Here is a 6,601-nt window from a genome sequence, read left to right as displayed (position 1 = left end):
ATAGTGTTATTGATTCTCCTATTTCAGTATGTTGATTCTTGAATACAGCTACTTTATGAGTCTTGGCCGTGACCCTAAGCATTTTGTTTTCTAGTATTACCACCGGATACATAAATACCACAGACACATAACTGGGTGAACCTTTTCAGATTGTGACTCAGCTTTGCTAGAGTCCCCAGTTAGAGGTGCCCAGAGCTCTTAAGCACACTCTTTTTGCTTTGGACCACGACTTTAACCGCTCAGTCTCAAGCTTTTCACTTGACAACTTCATGCCACAAGTACATGGTTAGGGACAGCTTGGTTTAGCTGCTTAGGCCAGGATTTTATTCCTTGGGCCTTCCTATCCATTAATGCTCAAAGCCTTGGATCCTTTTTACCCTTGCCTTTTGGTTTAAAGGGCTATTGGCTTTCTCTGCTTGCTTTTTCTTTTTCTTTCTTTATTTATTTTTTTTTGCCACTTTTTTTTCATTTTTTTGCAAGCTTTTCACTGCTTTTTCTTGCTTCAAGAATCAATTTTATAATTTTTCAGTTATCAATAGCATTTCTCCTTTTTAATCATTCTTTCAAGAGCCAACCATTTTAACATTCATAAACAACAATTTCAAAAATATGCACTGTTCAAGTATTCATTCAGAAAACAAAAGGTATTGCCACCACATCAAAATAATTAAAATAATTTCAAGATAGAATTCGAAATCATGTACTTCTTGTTCTTTTGCAATTAAAAACATTTTTCATTTAAGAAAGGTAAAGGATTCATAGGACATTCATAGCTTTAAGACATAGACTCCAGACACTAATAATCATGTAATAAAGACACAAACATAGACAAAACATAAAGCATAATTTTCGAAAAACAGGAAAATAAGAACAAGGAAATTAAAGAACGGGTCCACCTTAGTGATGGCGGCTAGTTCTTCCTCTTGAAGATCTTATGGAGTGCTTTAGCTCCTCAATATCTCTTGCTTGCCTTTGTTGCTCCTCCCTCATGGCTCTTTGGTCTTCTCTAATTTCATGGAGGAGGAGGGAATGCTCTTGGTACTCCATCCTTAGTTGTCCCATATTGGAACTCAATTCTCCTAAGGAGGCGTTGATTTGCTCCCAATAGTTTTGTGGAGGAAAATGCATCCCTTGAGGCATCTCAGGAAATTTCATGATGAGGAACTTCCTCATGCTCTTGTTGAGGTCCATGAGTGGGCTCTCTTATTTGCTCCATCTTCTTCTTAGTGATGGGCTTGTCTCCTTCAATGAGGATGTCTCCCTATATGGCAATTCCGGCTGAATTGCATAGGTGACAAATGAGATGAGGGAAGGCTAACTTTGCCAAAGTGAAAGACTTGTCTGCCACCTTGTAGAGTTCTAGGGATATGATATCATGAACTTCTACTTCCTCTCCATTCATGATACTATGGATCATGATAGCCCGGTCTACAGTAACTTCAGACCGGTTGCTAGTAGAAATTATAGAGCGTTGGATAAACTCCAACCATCCCCTAGCCACGGGTTTGAGGTCAAGCGTTCTTAGTTGAACCGGCTTGCCTCTTGAGTCTCTCTTCCATTGAGTTCCTTCCACACAAATGTCCCTAAGGACTTGGTCCAATCTTTGATCAAAGTTGACCCTTCTAGTGAAAGGGTGAGGATCTCCTTGCATCATTGGCAAGTTGAATGCTAACCTCACATTTTCCAGACTAAAATCCAAGTATTTCCCCCGAACCATTGTGAGCCAATTCTTTGGGTTTGGGTTCACACTTTGGTCATGGTTCTTAGTGATCCATGCATTGGCATAGAACTCTTGAACCATTAAGATCCCGACTTGTTGAATGGGGTTGTTGAGGGTTTTCCAACCTCTTCTTTGAATCTCATGTCGGATCTCTGGATATTCACTCTTTTTGAGCTTGAAGGGGACCTTAGGGATCACCTTTTTCTTGGCCACAACTTTATAGAAGTGGTCTTGATGGACCTTTGAGATGAATCTCTCCATCTTTCATGACTCGGAGGTGGAAGCAATTGCCTTCCCTTTCCTTTTTCTAGAGGTTTCTCCGGCCTTAGGTGCCATTGATGGTTATGGAAAAACAAAAAGCTTAGCTTTTCCCACACCAAAATTAGAAGGTTTTCTCGTCCTCGAGCAAAAGAAGAAAGAAAATAGGAGAAGAAGAAGAAATGGAGGAGATGGAGGGGGTGTAGGTTCGGCCAAAGTGGGTTGAGTGTGTGTGATGTGTGGAAATGAAGGTGGTAAGGGGGTATTTATAGGGTAAGGGAGAGAGGGTAGCCGTGTATAAGGGGTTGGGTTTAGGAGGGAAATGGTTTGAATTTGAATGGTGAGGTAGGTGGGGTTTAATGATGGATGGATGTGAGTGGTGAAGAAGTTGTGGGGAAGGCGGTAGGATTTGATAGGTGAGGGGTGTTTGGGGAAGAGTGTTATGGAAAGGCATGAAGAAGAGAGAAGAAGAAGTGGGGTAGGTGGGGATCCTGTGGGGTCCACAGATCCTGAGGTGTCAAGGAATTTGAGTCCCTGCACCATTCTGGCGTTCAAACGCCCATTCTGTGCCAATTCTGGTATTTAATGCCAGCTCTGCTACCTTTCCTGGTGTTAAACGCCACTCTGCTGCCCATTTCTGGAGTTAAATGTTCAGAATGCTGCCAGGCTGGGCGTTAAATGCCCACTCTGCTATCCTTACTGGCGTTTAAACGCCAATAAGCTTGTCCTCTAGGGTGTGCTATTTTTGATGCTGTTTTTCATTATATTTTTTTATTTTTCACTTGTTTTTGTGACTTCACATGATCATCAACCTAAAGAAAACATAAAATAACAATGGAAAACAAATAAATATAATTAAATAGCATTGGGTTTCCTCCCAACAAGCGCTTTTTTAATGTCAATAGCTTGACAGTGAGCTCTTAGAGAGCTTCACAGAGATTTAGAGCTTAATGATAGCCTTCCAACACCAAACTTAAAAGTTGAGTGTGGGGGCTCTGTTTGACTCTGTATTGAGGGAAGCTTTTCATGCTTCCTCTCCATGGTTACAGAAGAAGATCCTTGAGCCTAGAACACAAGGTAGTCCTTATTCAATTGAAGGACTAGCTCTCCTCTGTCCACATCAATCACAGCTCTTGCTGTGGCTAGGAAGGGTCTCCCTAGGATGATGGATTCATCCTCATCCTTCCCAGTGTCTAGGATTATGAAATCAGCAGGGATGTACAGGCCTTCAACCTTCACCAAGACATCCTCTACAAGTCCATAAGCCTGTTTCCTTGAATTGTCTGCCATCTCTAGTGAGATTCTTGCAACTTGTACCTCAAAGATCCCTAGTTTCTCCATTACAGAGAGGGGCATGAGGTTTATCCCTGACCCCAAGTCACACAGAGCCTTCTCAAAGATCATGGTGCCTATGGTACAAGGTATTAAGAACTTTCTAGGATCTTGTTTCTTCTGAGGTAATTTCAGTTGAACCAGATCACTTAGTTCATTGATGAGCAATGAGGGTTCATCCTTCCAAGTCTCATTACCAAATAGCTTGGCATTCAACTTCATGATTGCTCCTAGATATTGAGCAACTTGCTCTTCAGCAATATCTTCATCCTCTTCAGAAGAAGAATACTCATCAGAGCTCATGAATGGCAACAGTAAGTTTAGTGGAATCTCTATGGTCTCTATATGAGCCTCAGATTCATTTGGTTCCTCATTAGGGAACTCCTTGGAGGCCAGTGGACGTCCATTGAGGTCTTTCTCAATGGAAATCACTGCCTTTCCCTCCTCTACAGGTTCGGCCATGTTGGACGTGTAGATGGCCTTGCACTCTCTTTGGATTCTCTTCTGTATTGCTTGGGAGAGTACTAGGAGGGAGTTCAGTAACTCTTTTACTAAGCTAACCCACTTGTGCCTCCAAATTTCTAATGGAGGAGCTTGCTTCAGTCATAAAACTGAGAATGGTCTTAGATAGATCAGAGACTACAGTTGCTAAGTCAGATTGGCTCTGCTTAGAATTCTCTGTCTGTTGCTGAGAAGATGATGGAAAAGGTTTGCTATTGCCAAACCTATTTCTTCCACCATTATTATTATTATTGAAGCCTTGAGTAGGCTTCTGCTGATCCTTCCATGAGAGATTAGGATGATTCCTCCATGAAGGATTATAGGTGTTTCTATAGGATTCTCCCATGTAATTCACCTCTTCCATTCCAGGATTCTCAGGATCATAAGCTTCTCCTTCAGGGGAGGCTTCTTTAGTACTGCCTGATGCATCTTGCATTTCAGTCAGACTCTGAAAAATCATATGGACTTGCTGAGTCAATATTTTGTTCTGAGCCAATATGGCATTCAGAGTATCAATCTCAAGAACTCATTTCTTCTGAGTTGTCCCATTATTCATAGGATTCCTTTCAGAAGTGTACATGAACTGGTTATTTGCAACCATTTCAATGAGTTTCTGGGCTTCTGCAGGCATCTTCTTCAGATGAAGAGATCCTCCAGCAGAGTGGTCCAATGACATCTTGGACAATTCAGACAGACCATCATAGAATATACATATGACGCTCCATTCTGAAAACATGTCAGAAGGACACCTTCTGATCAATTGCTTGTATGTTTCCCAAGCTTCATAGAGGGATTCACCTTCCTTCTGTCTGAAGGTTTGGACTTCCACTCTAAGCTTGCTCAACTTTTGAGGTGGAAAGAATTTGGCCAAGAAAGCATTGACCAACTTTTTCCAAGAGTTTAGGCTATCTTTAGGTTGTGAGTCCAACCATGTCCTAGCTCTATCTCTTACAGCAAATGGGAAAAGCATAAGTCTGTAGACCTCAGGATTAACCCTATTGGTCTTGACAGTGTCACAGATTTGTAAGAATTCAGCTAAGACTGATGAGGATATTCCAATGGAAATAGGAATCCTCTATGTCACAGTATAGAGATTCCTTTATGTGAGTAGAAGAATAGAAGAGTAGAATGAAGAAGAGAGAAGTTGAAGAACTCGAACACAGAGAGGGAGAGAGGGTTCGAATTATAAGAAGAAGAGAAGTGTTAGTAAATAAATAAATAAATAGAAAGAGATGAGAGAGAGAGAGAATTCGAATTTTAAATTAAAATAAAAGGAAAATATTTTTGTCTTTATTTTAATTATTGGTTAGTATTCGAAATTTAAAAAGAGAAATAAAATGAAATTAATTGAAAATTAAATAAATTGATTACTTAAAAAGATTTTTGAAAATGTGGTTAGTGATTTTCGAAAATTGGAGAGAGAAAAGTAGTTAGGTGGTTTTGAAAAAGATAAGATTGAAATTGAAAACTTTTAAAATCAAACAAAAAGTCAAGTAGTTAATTGAAAAAGTTTTGAAAATCAATTTTGAAAAGATAAGAAGTTAGAAAAATATTTTGAAATTAAATTTTGAAAAAGATATGATTGAAAATTTATTTTGAAAAAGATTTGAAAAGGAAATTAAAAAGATTTGATTTTTGAAATTAAAGTTGATTACTTGACTAACAAGAAACTAAAAGATATGATTCTAGAATTTAAAGATTGAACCTTTCTTAATAGGCAAGTAACAACTTGAAAATTTTTGAATCTAAATATTAATTGTTAACATTAATGATGAAATAAAAGTAAGAAAAAGATTTTGAAAATTTATTTAAGAAAGAATTCGAAAATATTAAAAGAAATTTGAAAAGATTTTAAAAGATAGAATTTTTAATTTGAAATTTTGACTTGACTAACAAGAAACAACTAAATTTTAAAACTTTATGACTAAATCAATTCAAAATTTTGAAATTTATGAGTGAAATAAGGGGAAGATATTTTTTTTATTTTTGAATTTTTAATGAGGCGAGCGAAAAACACCAAAAATGAAACAAAACATAAAAGTTTAAGATCAAAACTAATAATGCATGCAAGAACACTTTGAATGTCAAGATGAATACCAAGAACACTTTGAAGATCCTGATGAACATCAAGAACATAATTTTAAAAATTTTTAAGAAAAGAAAGGCATGCAAGACACCAAACTTAAAAATTTTTAAACTTTAGACACTAACAATTCGAAAATGCATATGAAAAATAAGAAAAGACACAAAACAAGAAAAATTAAAGATCAAACAAGGAAAATCATCAAGAACAACTTGAAGATTATGAAGAGCACATGCATGAATTTTCGAAAATTTTTAAGAAATTTAAAAGAATGCAATTGACACCAAACTTAAAATTTGACACTAGACTCACATAAGAAACGTAAAATATTTTTTGTTTTTTTTTTGTGGTTTTATTAAAATTTTTTTGTATTTTTCGGAAAATTATTTTGAAAAAGGGAAATAAAGAAATTCAAAATTTTTAATAAGAATTCCAGGAATCATGCAATGTTAGTCTAAAGTTTCGGTCTAAAAATTTAGACATGGCTTAATAGCCAGCCAAGCTTTATGTGAAAGCTTCGGTCTAAAAGGTTAGACATGGCCAATGACCAGCCAAGCTTCAGCAGAGCATTACATACAACAGCTAAATTGATGGGAATCAAAAGGCACTTGCAATGATAAGTGGAAGCCTCGGTCCAAAAAAATTAGAAATGGCTTAGCAGCCAGCCAGGCTTCACATATCATCTGAAACTCTAGAATTCATTCTTA

The sequence above is a fragment of the Arachis hypogaea genome, chromosome 20 (genome assembly GCF_003086295.3).
Source record: "Arachis hypogaea cultivar Tifrunner chromosome 20, arahy.Tifrunner.gnm2.J5K5, whole genome shotgun sequence".
NCBI lineage: Eukaryota > Viridiplantae > Streptophyta > Magnoliopsida > Fabales > Fabaceae > Arachis > Arachis hypogaea.
The sequence above is the reverse complement of the archived record's forward strand: the minus strand, read 5'-3'. Positions refer to the sequence as shown.